At 39.0% G+C, this 12,114-nt stretch overlaps 1 protein-coding gene across 1 annotated transcript in view; it reads right to left on the bottom strand.

The window, feature by feature from the left end:
* The window catches only part of GPC6 (glypican 6), a 1,086,745-nt gene that overhangs the window by 937,151 nt on the left and 137,480 nt on the right, over positions 1-12,114 (bottom strand). The window lies entirely within an intron of this gene.

Genomic DNA, 12,114 nt, shown 5'->3' with positions numbered 1-12,114 from the left:
GTCTGCCTCTTGAAGTTGACGGGAGAATTAAATAAGCGAATTCAAGTCAAGTATTTAGCACAGTGCCTGGTTTGACCTGTAGGAAGAGCTCAGTGCATGTGAGCTGCCGTTAACACTGCGCCCACGAATCCCACACACTTGCATGCCGGCCTAGTCCCTGACCCAACTTCCTGCTTGACAGCAAACTTGAACTCACCTGACTGTTACTCTAGCTCAGGGCATGGGGTGCAGACCCACAGACAGAATCAGACATTGGGGACTTTAGGTACCTCCCAAACTTTTCTGTCCTCAATGTTCCTGCCTTGCTACAGTCAGACGACAACAGTGAAGAAAAACAGGATGTTGGAGAGTTAGTTTCGAGAAAGCCCAGTGGAGTTGGCAGACTAGGAAAGAAAGCACATCACTTCTTAAATCACCATTACTCATTCTGAGCCTACGTCCCTCTCGAGGGTGCAATCAGCCCAGACCAGATCCAGATTTGACTCTTAGCAGGAAAACCCTCCAGAAAGCTTAATGGGGGTGAACTGCAGATGATATTTTTCAAAGGAACACACATGTGTTTGCTTCGGTGGACTCAGTCTTTCTTGTGGGTGGTTCTATCAACAAATTATCTTTCCTTCTGGTTATATTATTGCAATATCACTCTATGCTCTGATGTGTTTTGGGACTAATTCAAGGTGTATTGAAAAATAATGCCTCAATGTAGTTTCAAAGTGCTGAAATGGGGATTGGAATAGAGCAAGCCAGAAGGAAACCCAGAACAAATTTACTATTGAAAGAATCAACATTGGATCCAAAGTATTAAAACTCTTCCTTGGTTTCATATAATCCCTTTCAGATACTTTAGCAGCATCGTACCGTGTTAGGGAAACGCTGTCAGTATGCGCTAAGAATATACATTTCACACTCTGTACAGGGTCACAAAATACTATATAATTATAGTTGGCAAAGGACATGCTTCCAAGATGAGGAGGACTTTTTGGTAAAGAAATAGCTTCTGAGCAGGAAAAAAACCCCACATGGATATCTAGCTAGCAATGCGAATAAAAAAGACACCTCAAAAGCAAGACACATATGTTTGTGCCCAGCACAAACCTAACACAGTCCCTGGCACATAACCGTGTTCTTTATACGAAGGAAGGACCTTAATGAACCGTTATTCTACTACCAAAAGAGATTGCAAATACAAAATCTAAGGAGCCTAAAAATATCTCTTCTATGGTAAATATTTACAAGCACAAATTTAGAAAATCATCCCTTAAAAGGCAAGTAATTCAAACAACAAAAAGATAAACAACCTAGTTTAAAAATGGGCAGAGGACTTGAATAGACATTTCTCCAAAGAACATATCCAAATGGTGCCTAAGCACTTGAAAGACGTCCACCATCATTAATCATTACTGAGATGTAAATAAAAACCACGAGATACCACTTCACACATTCTAGATAGCTATAAGCAAAAAAAAGAAAAAAAAAAGAAAAAAGAAAAAGGGCGGTGGGGGGGGGGGAATAGCACACATTGCCCTTAGTGTGGAGAAATTGAAACACTCATCCATTGCTGGTGGAAATGTAAAATGGTGGCGCTGCTGTGGAAATAGTTTGGTGGTTCTTCCAAAAGCTAAACATAGAATTACCATATGACCTAGCAGTCCCATATAGGTATATACCCAGAAGAACTGAATGCAGGGAGTTGAACAGATAGCTTAATGTCTATTTTCATTGCAGCATTATTCAAAACAGCCAAAAGGTAGGAACAAACCAAATGTCCATCAACACGTGAATGGATAAACAAAATATGGTATAAACATACAATGGAATATTATTCAGCTATAGACAGGAAAGAAGTTCTGATAAACGCTACAACGTGAACCTTGAACGCATCCGGTTGAGTGAAATAAGACAGACACAAAAGGACAAATACCTTACAATTCCATTTATGTGAAATCGCTAGAATAAGTAAATTCATACAAACAGAAGGTAGATTAGAGGTAACCAGGGTCTGAGGGAAGAAGGGAATGGGAGCTACTGTTTAATGATTAAAGTTTGAGATAATGAAAAAGTTTTGGAAATAGCAGTGATGGTTGCATAACTTCATGAATATAATTTATACCACTGAATTATACACTTAAAAATTCTTAAGATGGTATATATCATCTCTATTTTACCATAATTTTTAAAATAATATAATATATAGATAATATAATATTTACCATCTTAAGAATTTTTAAGTGTACAATTCAGTGGTATTCGTTACCACTGAATTATACACTTTAATTGTGTGACTTGTATGATATGTAAATTATACTTCAATAAACTATCGTTTTTAAGGTAAATAACTCAAAAAATTTTAAAGAATATACTCTCTTGAACCATTAATTCTCCTACTAGGAATCTATCCCAAGGAAATTATCAGGGCTACCCACAACAATATATAACATAACTGTATATCAAAGTGTAATTTACAATAGTCAAGGATTAGAAACAAATAATTAGGAACTGGTTAGACCAATTATGATAGGAAAGAACAATGCTGTAACGTAATTAATAAATTCAAGTTCTAAAAGACTATTTAAGTGAGTGTCAAGAATGTTTATCATATATTAAGTGGAAAATGTAGGGTAAAAAGTTACACCAGTGTTATGTTCCAGACTTTTGTTAAATGAAATGACTGGAGATATGATAATAGTTAAATTAGGTGAGTACATACTACTTGAGTATATCAAGAACTATTTTAAGTTCTTTAAGCTATAAATTCACTTAATGCTCATAAGAACCGTCTGACATAAGCAATATCATTATTCCCATTTTGTAAATAAGTATACTCAGACCTCAGAAGGTAAGGTAACTTTTCCATTGTCCTTAAACTAGTAAGTTGCAGAACCAGGATTTAAAACCAAGCAGCCTAGTTCCAGAGTTTACAGTTATATTAAGATGTTAATAGCAGATTCCTGGTGATAAATTAGGGACATTTTAAATTTTCTTCTTTGAATTTTTCTAAGTTTTCTAAAATGGCTACAATAAACATGTATCACATTTTATAACCAAAAATAAAAATTAAAAAAAAAAAAACTTCAGATGGCCTTTATCATTGTGTGTTTTGCTCTGGAAATGCACAAGGGTCAAATTCACTTCCACCTAATTTCTACCCCCAGGATGTAAGGCAGGGTCTGAAGTCTGAGTTTCCTGCTCTAAACCACTGAGGATAAATTCTCCCCAAGGCATTTTTTTTCCAGGAATAGTCCAACACACAACTCTCTACTTTCAGGGGGGAAAATAAGTAAAACTTAATGCTTTTCCAACAAGACCTAGGAAATTGCCTAATGCCACATAGAGAAACAAGGCTGGGGTCATCATTCAACTTCCAGTGATGACTGAAGGACCCATGAAGGGTTAGAATCAGACAGGCCCTAATTCAAGTGCTTGCATTTCCACCCACCATCTTGATTGACTCACTTAAGCCTTTTGTCCTATATCTGTAATATGGGGGAAATACTTCCCACCCTGTCAACCTCACCAATTTGAAGAAGATAAAAGTATGCTGAAAATAGAAAGCACTACACAGTATATTTTTATTAATTTTCAATTTGCATTATTTTTAAGTAGCAGGAAACCAATAACACAAAAGGGGAACTATCGCGTGCCGACAATAACACTGAGCTAATAACAAAATGAAGTCTATAAGCCACATTTTTGTTTCACTTACAAAATAGTAAAGACATTAACCAGATAACCTCCAAGGTTCATTTCAGTCCTATACCCTCAATAAGCATTTATTGAGCATTTACTGTGTGTGAGGTGCAAAGCTAGACATAAGGAATTCAAAAATGGGTAAGACAGAGACCCTTCTCTATAGAAACTCATGGTTCAATGTGGAAGACGTGCATATAAATGCATGCTGATGAGCACATGTGATGAGCTCTACAAGAGTTACAAGTATAAATGAGAAACCAGGATTTTCTGGTGAAGCCAAGTCAGAGGTAGAGATAAAGCTTCATAGAGATGGTAACTTCTGCACAAATGCTTGGGGGAGCAATTTCAACATTTGGGAAAGTTAGAGAAAGGGGGTCCACTCAGGACACGAGCAACAGCATAAATGTGGGTTGGAAACATTCAGTGATTACCAAATGGAAAATGGCATATAGATGAATTAGGAAAGAGTGTTTCCACAGGCAGGATTACGTCATGGGGTCTGTAACCCATCCCCTGGGGGCAATGGGAAGTACTGAAAATCTTTACATGAGAAACAGCATGAGAAATTCTAGGTAGAAAATTGAGGGAACCTGGGGATGGGCAAAAATAGGAGAGAAAAAAGGGCGACGTCCCTACTTGTGCATCCAACTTTTAATATCTTGAATATATCTTTTCAAGCTTTGGGATTAATCACAAGCAAACTAGCCATTCTAGAGGATGTCAAAACTGCCTGTTGGTTTACAAAAAACGTGTAATTCTAATGTGCTCAAGTGGGTCACAAAGTTATGACAAAGTTTTAATTAACAATAAGTTATAAGGCAGCATCGAAGCTTACGTGCTAATCTGAAAGAAACTTCTCTATTAGAACACAGGCCAAGGCAATTTTGAAGTTTGAAAACCAGTTAACTTCTGCTTAAAATATAATGGTTTAGATTTTAAGCCATGGAAGACTATAACAGTTAATCACACATATCTTCCCAAAAGCGTTTAGTGAAACTTGATTTTAGTTTTCCCTGTTTTGTGGCTGTGAGTTTAAGTACTGAAAGACTTCACGTAAACAATATTTCAGTATGGTTCTTGAATAGTGCCATTTTCAATCCAAGCAAGAAGATGTTCCTTTGAAACAGCTGCAGAATTTGGAAAATAAGGAAGAACTGCCCACTTATTTGAATTTGTATTTTTCGCTCCCAGGTCAACTAACTCCACCACTTGCAACAGTGAGATTGATACTGAGCCATCAGTCTGTGCAGAAGCTGGGAGGCCCCTGGGACTTTCTTTCATAATTTTCAAATTGTTAAAATCTTGCATTGGGATATTTCTGCGAATTAGGAGATCTATTAGCCAGAACAGAAAATCGATAGTTAAGGGCACTCCTTAAGGCAATGCTGATGAGTTTATAAAAGAAACAGCCACTGCACTTTGTGCAAATAACTTTTAAGAAAAGGACGGATGGAGTTTCATTATTTCTAAATAAGTTCAATAAAGTAAAAAAAAAACTAGGGCGACCAAAACATCATTGGTAACGATTGGCTGCAGTTGGCGGGCTAATGGTGCAATTGAAGCTGAACCTTTCAGTCCGTCTCGGGCAGACAGGACAATGAAAATTGCTCCGAACGTGCCCTTCAGTTATTGAATAGCAGTGTCAACATTTTGTTATCAGCTTAATTGAATAGGAAGGAAGCAATGAAGACAGAGAAAGGATGGATATTTGAGACTCCAAGATTTCCAGAGAAACCTGTCTTCTATATCTGACTGCTATTCTCTTTTACTGTAAATCCTGATTTAAGAAAACTAGGAAGTTCTTTCCTGCAGAGTACCATCTGGCAACAGAACACCTTCCGTAAGAGAGCTGGGTAATTTTGCTGATATATAGTTCAAAAAATACAGCTGAGCAGCTGAGAAACTAGACGCTCAATAACCCCCCATCCTTTTTAACTGTCAAAACACTATGAGGGTCCATCTATAGGAAAAAAGAAAAAATATATATCTATTAAAGAATCTGCTATAACTCATCTGCCAGAGTGAGTGTAGCCAGTGAAACATGCTAGCCAGTAGCAACATAAGTGCTTTTTAGCATAAGCCATTAAACCTAAAAGCTAAGAAAAAGAAACCCAAAAAGTGAAAACCCACTCTAATGGGTGGTAAAATGAAAAAAGTTGAAATTCAGAAAAAGTGACTACAAGAGGTGCAAACTAAATTATCCTTAAATGTTTCCTTTTTAACAAAAACAAATACATACGCATGTATGTTTATCTTTGTATCTGAAACTGAGATCAAATTGAAAACCTGTATTGTACAAAATAATGTTTCCTCTGAAAGACTGAGAGGAAAATCCAGTAATGGATTTATATTTTTGAAAGCCAAAGCACACTTGAGAAATACTGTCTTTCTCCAGTGACCAAAGGTAGTTGGCATTTGTCTTCAAGGCTCACAATCAATCTGATGTAGGTAGACATTCGTTATATGGAGTGACACTGGTTGTAACTGTACCATGGAAAATCTTTCCACTATGTCCCTGAAAAAGGACAAGTTAAATTTATACTAAAGTCACAGCTTAGAAGACAGTTTTTAGAGCTGTAGGAGCCGATGGTCCCTCTCTTAACAGCACTGCATGTTCCTCAGGTTTCCAAAGTATGTTGCTCCCTACTGAGATGATGACTTACTTCCGGCATACGGGCACTGCTCTAAAATACACGCTTTGCCTGTATTATTATAATAAACTTGATGATGGAAAAGTTGATAAAAGTTCTTCCTCAATTACCAAACACATTACCCATAATAAAGCAGATGCCTCCCCCAGAAGAAATGAGACATTTTAAATTTAAGGGATCACAAAAACGAACCCAAGGAGACCAAGACAAGTGTGATGCTCCAGTGACTTTCCACAGAGTTTACATGACAATAGTAAATAAAAACTGTGTGACCTGAGTGTTGGTGAATATGCAACAGGCATGAGAAGAGGACATATCCCTAACTTAAGGGGAAAAAATCTCAGTAATCAAAGAAAGGCACACAAAAAACACTCCGCATGTAAGCTGATAAAACGTTATTTTTAAAGAACATATTTTGAACACATAGCATTACCAGAGAGCAAAGAATTAATATTCTGAAGGAAAAATTAATACATAATGGCTTAGCAGAGCCCCCCGCCCGCCCCCGTCTAGAAATGTGAAGGGATGAAGGTCACACACAAAGTTCCTGGGGCTGTGCTTGAACACACTGCCAGTCTCTTTCCACTCCTTGCCAGACTGCCCTGAAAGGCAGTGAACTTGATCCATTTTGATGTGCTTTGTAAGCCTCAGGAACTACTTTAGCACCTCAGCTGGGTTTCCAGAATATACTTATTGATGGCTCTATTACCTTTTTCATTGTCTCTATAAGTTCCTTTACTGAAAAGGAGGAAGTCGTAATGGAATAGAAATTCACCAGCAACACAGACAGCAGAGCTGAGCTCTAAGTAAATGTCTCCTTTCTCTCCCATCCGCCACACCCCATGCTTTGACCCTCCTTCTCTATTACTGCTCTCAGAACTGGTTATCAATAATCTCCACTCAGTCCTGTAAGGAAGGCAACTTGGAAAGCCGAGCCTTCCAGTCAAGGGAACAAGAAAAAAATAGAATTTTCCTCTTCTACCTCCTCTTTCTTCTCTTCAGCCAAATAAGTCCTATTTCTCCCCTCTGTTCATCACCTCCCAGTCTCTCCTTCAAGTTAACCCATCACTTACCAAGAGACTCAGGCACCTGGTAGAGAAAAGAAATGCCTGAATCTCCTACCATGATGTTCGTCTCCCACTAGAATTACACAACCTCTCAGACTCTTGAAAACCACTAATGGTAAAAGCAAGCAAGAGTCACCATTCCTTTTTTGGCCTTTTTCCCAGTAAAATCATTGCAGATTCATATTTTGTAGGAATCAATAATTAAATTTAAATGAATATTCCCAGCCTGGACTTTATTTAATGGATCTAACATTTTTTCCCCATTGGTTTTTTCTGATAGTAGACATGTATTAATACATAAATAATTTAACACTATTCTGTGCTGATTTTCCTCTAATGAAAGGGAAAATAAGAAATTTAAAGATATATATATGTTTTAAAAACATGTATATATACTATGTATAGTATGTGTGAAATTTAAAGATATATGTATGTTTTAAAAACATGTATATATACTATGTATAGTATGTGTGAAATTTAAAGATATATGTATGTTTTAAAAACATGTATATATACTATGTATAGTATGTGTGAACAAGCAGCATATATTTATGTCTAACCATTACTGTTTCCAGCATATTTACCCACTCAGCATATTCACCTTCCTACTATTTTGCTGTAGGATTTTTATTTTTTCAGCTCTCTTGTTGAATCCCACCCAGAAGTAATCATAACCTTCACCCCACATCATTAAATCAAGTGAGAATACTGCTGCCCAATAGATATTTTAATACCAACATTTTACCAGTGCTTAGGGCTCAGTGAAGTCCTATAATTTCCTCAAAACCAGCAAAGGAAGAAGACAAGTAGGTATGAATCAGTAGTTTAATCACGGTGACAGGCCATGCTCATCCACTTACTCACTCAATCACACAGTCTGGGAGCATTTGTGCCGAGATCTTTTCAACGTACTGAAGACACAGGAGTGAAAAAGACAAAGTTCTCGTTCTCACGAAGCTTACAGTCTAGTGATGGGCAGAAAATAAAGGAATAAACATATAAAATGTATGAATCAGTGATAAGTGCTATGGGGAGAAATGGAGTAGAATCAGCAGACAGGAGGGATGGGGACGGCAGGAGGAGGTTGTGCTCCTTACAGCGGTCAGGAAGGCAGCCCCCAGAACACGTGATCCGAGTGCGAGGCCACCTTCCAACCTGGCAAACACACCAAGCTTGGCGATATGCTCTATTCACCCTGTTTCTGGAAGAAGATGAAAAGGGAAAGATGTCCTAAAGGCAAAAAACAAAAAAATCTCTGCCCCTCACTCAGTATCAGCTGCTAGGACTTGAAGCTGCCAGCCAGGAGTCTGGATAAACAACGTGACTCCTATATGATAGAACTGAAGCCCTCTTCCTGAGTGAGCTGGAAGGGCACACTGAATAAAGCAAGACGCCTCAGGTGCAGGAACATAGGCTCCAGGTGACACTGGGTTAACAGCAGATAAACATACCAACCTCCTCCGAAACTCACGGTTGACATTCTTGAGGGAAGCGAGGGAAGCATCAGGCAGTGGTGAAAAGCCGACAGACCTGGATTAGAAAACCAGTTCTTTTGCAGACACCCTGTATATCCTTGGGCAAGTCACTGACCCTTCAGTTCCATCATCTGTAAAACAGGGGCAATGATACCTACTCCAAAGGGCTGTTTTGATGCAGACTGCATAATACGATGGATGGATGGGAATCTCGCAGAGTTCTAGGACTATGATTACCAGAACTGAGACTGAACAATAACTGGTAATAAATACAACTGAAAGACTAGAACTTTATATAAATACATAAAAGGCAAGCATTCCTCAAACCTACAACCTAATTCTACATCCAAGAACCAATACTCCAAGCCCAGTTAAATGAAAAAAGTCGTAAATGCGAATCATATTTGGAAATGAATTTCTTTCAAAGTCTCCTTTACAGGAGTTCAATTGAGCAAATTTTTTAACATTTTACAATTAGAAGAAAATACTTCCTTGTTGAATTCTACTCTCTTACTAAAAATGTGTAGAGATTTTTGGCAATTTGATCTTCTGACAATCCTATGAATTAATTCTCTTTACTCCATTTTATTCTTGGAGGGAAAGCATACGTTATTCTATTGTTGATGAAAGTTGATAAAATTGGGATGAGAAAATAAAACTGCCAACTAGCATGTCTTTGTGTTCTGAGTTGGTGACTATAGTGGGTAGGAAGGGTGTCCCTCCAGTTCAGATCCGCCAGAAACCTCAGCATGTGACCTTATTTGGAAGTAGCGTTTTTGCAAATGAAATTGAGTATGAAGCTGAGCGAATGCTGGATTTGGGAGAGCCCTAGATCCAATCAGAATGCTCATATGAGAGAGAGAAAAGGACACACTGAGACTCAGGGAAAAAAGACATGTGAAGACAGAGGCAGAGAGTGAACTGATACAGTCACATGCCAAACAATGCCTGGGGCCACCATAAGCTGGAAGAAACAAGGAGGGATTCTCCCCTAGAGCCTTGGGAGGGGAGCGTGGTCATGCAGACACCTTGATTTTGAACTTTTGGCACCCAGAACTGTGAGAGCATAAATTTCTGTTGTTTTAAGACACCGGGTTTGTACAGCAGCCAGAGAAAAATAAAACAGTGATGTTCTAAAATATTCAGTTCTTTCTATCATTATGATGGCCTCCACTAGCCACTGTTTTACCCTCAGAGGCCCAGGATAAGACTAAAGAGTAGCGGACGGCAGAGGCCCTTTCTGGAACTTCTAACCTTTAGGGAGCTGGGTGGAGTTAATCATGTTTTCTGTAGGTTACTACTGACCTTCATTGTGTGCTATTAGTGTAGACACTAACATGAAACTAACACAAAACAGGACTGGTTCCCATGGGCCATGCTTCTTCCATAAATTTTACTCCTGACAAGAGGAAAGAAAGGCAGGATCACAATTACCAGTGTTAGAACAGTCTGGGGAGATGTCGTAGGAAACAATAAACAGCGTTTTAAAGGACTCAAAGAGGAGAATTATCTACCTTGAAGCAGTGTTGTTCCTGCAGTAATGCTTCTACCTTCCATTTAAAGACATAAATTTTCCATGACAGCTCTTAATAGCCTCTACAGTTATTCACTGAACTTGCCCTCAAAATTACAGAGTAATAAAAGGATAATAGCATTTGACTGACTATATTGGAAAGGTGGGCTTTTTCAATCAGGTGGCCATTTCATTTCCCCCTTTATCCTGGATTATCCAGAGAGGGTGCTCTATGTGTCTAAGGACCGAAGATAGCCATAATGCGGCTTTCATCGCTGCAATGCCAGCTGGACCCTCCATTTATTTATACATAGAAAAGGAGAATATTTCTCTTACTGTAGACCACATTGACAGTACACAAATGTTTCCATGAGAATAGTCAAAGTCTGAATCTGCTAGGTTGAACCATATGAATCAGCCAGTACTCAACCAATTTCACCCACAAAAACGGCAACTACATAAATGACAATCTAATAAAAAATGTACTTTACTTATTACTATGTGAACTATAATCATAATAAGGGAATTTCTCGTAGAACCAAAATCTGGAAAACAAAAAAGCATTAATTAGAAATGCACAATAAGTTTTAGATATTTGAAGAGGAGGAGACACAACAAGGAATAGAAACTGAAAAGTGTGCTCTGAAACATTCATTTCTCCACATTTTTCTGATTGCTGAGTTAAAAATGAAGTTGGGGGCTTCCCTGGTGGCGCAGTGGTTGAGAGTCCCCCTGCCGATGCAGGGTACACGGGTTCGTGCCCCGGTCCAGGAGGATCCCACGTGCCGCGGAGCAGCTGGGCCCGTGGGCCATGGCCGCTGAGCCTGCGCGTCCGGAGCCTGTGCCCCGCAACGGGAGAGGCCACGACAGTGAAAGGCCCACGTACCGCAAAAAAAAAAAAAAAAAAGAATTTGGAATTGTGTTCAGTTCTGTCTATCCACACTGCCATTTCCACTGTTTGACTGTCTAACAGTTCTCCACTTCCTCTTTAGATGCCTCTCCAATCCATTTTTTCCACAGCAGTTAGAGGGATCTTCTCAAAGCATAGATCAAATAGGTCAAGTCACTCTTTGCTTGAAACCTAGTATGGCTTCCCTTACTGTTTCACACACTCCAAGGTCCTGGCCATAGCTTAGGAACCCCTGCGTGATATGGCCCCTGCCAACCTCTCCCATTTCATGTCCTTCCCCTCCCCAGTCCTCCAGCCACACTGTCCAGATCTCCATTCCTGGATCATGCCAAACTCAGAGCTACCCACACGGTCCCAGCTCTTTGTATGGTTGGTTCCATATTCTTCAAATCCCCTTTTCATGGTCTCTGGGCCCACTCCCATCTCTCGGTAACATTCTTCTCCATCATAGCTCCCTGTGTATTCCTTAATGTTTTTCTCAATTTTTGCATATAATAGTTTGGATGACTTGTTTATTTTCTGGGTCACTCCAGTAGAATAGAATCTCCCTGGAGGCAATGACCTCAATACAGTATACCTAATGCCTAGCACAGCGCCTGGCCCAAGATCTGCATTCAGCAAATATTTCATGAGTGAAAAAATGAATGAATATCTGATTCAAATTTAGGAGACTAGATGCTGAAAAAGGCAGTCTTTCTAAACCACAGAGGGGTATCTCATTGCACAGTAAAAACACACCCAGCTTGTTCACTGTCTGTCTGGTATCATGTGAAAGCTCATGGGCATATACCTTTACACCTCTTCCTCT

This window comes from Phocoena phocoena, chromosome 18 (genome assembly GCF_963924675.1).
Source record: "Phocoena phocoena chromosome 18, mPhoPho1.1, whole genome shotgun sequence".
Taxonomy (NCBI): Eukaryota; Metazoa; Chordata; class Mammalia; order Artiodactyla; family Phocoenidae; genus Phocoena; species Phocoena phocoena.
Note: the sequence above shows the minus strand (reverse complement) of the source record. Positions and strands in the feature narration are given on the sequence as shown.